Source organism: Bison bison, unplaced genomic scaffold (genome assembly GCF_000754665.1).
Source record: "Bison bison bison isolate TAMUID 2011002044 unplaced genomic scaffold, Bison_UMD1.0 scf7180017864043, whole genome shotgun sequence".
Classification (NCBI taxonomy): Eukaryota; Metazoa; Chordata; class Mammalia; order Artiodactyla; family Bovidae; genus Bison; species Bison bison.
In genome coordinates this window covers 8558109-8559848 of record NW_011494615.1, presented here as the reverse complement: position 1 = coordinate 8559848, position 1740 = coordinate 8558109, and the positions used below count along the sequence as shown (strand labels likewise).

Genomic DNA, 1740 nt, shown 5'->3' with positions numbered 1-1740 from the left:
TTTATGATGGGGGTTACAGGGCATTTAGCCCAGAGTGAGATGAGCTGCCCTCAAGATGGGAAGGCAATAAGAGCCCTTGTTATTATAAGACTTTCTTACTCTGTCTCTAGCGCCAAGAAAGAGGAGCAGCAAGGTGAGAAATAAGGCTTCATATCAAACACAAATGTCCTCCTCTCCAAAAAGCTCTGAGGCTTCCTCAAAGAAAACTAATCAAGTTAAGAGTCCAGTCAATCACAAGCTCTGAGACTGATGAAAACTCAACACCAAGATTCCCCTCAGTAAAGAAAACAAAGCTTGGGACTTCCCTGGTGGTCCAGAGGCTAAGACTCTGCACTCCCAATCAAGGGGTCCCAAGTTCGATCCTTGGTCAGGGAACTAGATCCCACATGCCTCAACTAAAGATCCCACATGCCTCAACTAAAGATCCCACATGCCTCAACTAAAGATCCCACATCCCTCAACTAAAGATCCCACATGCCTCAACTAAAGATCCCACATGCCTCAACTAAAGATCCCACATGCCTCAACTAAAGATCCCACATCCCTCAACTAAAGATCCCACATGCCTCAACTAAAGATCCCACATGCCTCAACTAAAGATCCCACATCCCTCAACTAAAGATCCCACATGCCTCAACTAAAGATCCCACATGCCTCAACTAAAGATCCCACATCCCTCAACTAAAGATCCCACATGCCTCAACTAAAGATCCCACATGCCTCAACTAAAGATCCCACATCCCTCAACTAAAGATCCCACATGCCTCAACTAAAGATCCCACATCCCTCAACTAAAGATCTCACATCCCTCAACTAAAGATCCCACATGCCGCAATGAAGATGGAAGAGCCTGAGTGCCGCAACTAAGACCTGGCACAGCCAAATAAATAATTAAAAAAAAAAAAAAACACACAACTATGGAGCTTATTGTAGTTATTTCAGGGAAAACAAATACCTGTACTGCTCCTAGTCCACAGAGTGGGAGACTTGCATTGGTCTTCAGGGCAACACCTACTATGCTGCATGCATTCAACCTTGGTCAAGACACTGCTTGCCAAGAGGCAACAATTCCAGGCTCAGTCCACGGCTTCAGTGTCCTCGAGCTCACATCTATTCATACTACATCAGACAGGTGTTATGAGAATCAGTATTCATCAATGCATGGTAAGTCAATTTCAAACTACAAAAATCCATAAAACACATCAAAATAAGTATAGTGCATACAACTATTCCACAGTCTAAGAAAAAGAAGCCGACATATACATATATATATAAACTTACAGAGTGATGATGCTGGTAAATATGAAGTATTTTTTTTAATATTTATTTATTTGGCTGCACCAGGTCTTAGTCGTGGCGAGTGATATCTAGCTCCCTGGCCGGGGATCAAACCTGGGGCCCCTGCTTTGGGAACACAGAGTCTTGGCCACTGGACCATCAGGGAAGTCCTGTGAAGTATTTTAATATGTGACCGACAGGTCCCCTCCTATCACTGAGGTTGTTTTACAGAAACAGCAGTGTCTACACTCAGTTGCACCAAATACACAATCACGGCCCCCCACCCCATCCCCCACCCAGAGAGAACCTTGAGATGGAAAATGAGGAGGCAGGACATACCATGGAGGCTATTTTATAGAAAAAATATGTTAAGTATCATACTAAGTGAAGTAAGTTAAAAACAAGTATTATATGATATCACTTACATGTCGGATATAAAAAATAATATAAATAAGTCTATAA

At 42.8% G+C, this 1740-nt stretch overlaps 1 non-coding gene across 1 annotated transcript; it reads left to right on the top strand.

Annotated features, from left to right (window-relative positions):
• The first annotated feature begins 302 nt into the window (after positions 1 to 302).
• TRNAG-CCC lies at positions 303 to 375 on the top strand. Its single transcript has one exon. It is a non-coding gene; the product is annotated as a tRNA-Gly (tRNA).
• The last annotated feature ends 1365 nt before the right edge of the window (positions 376 to 1740 follow it).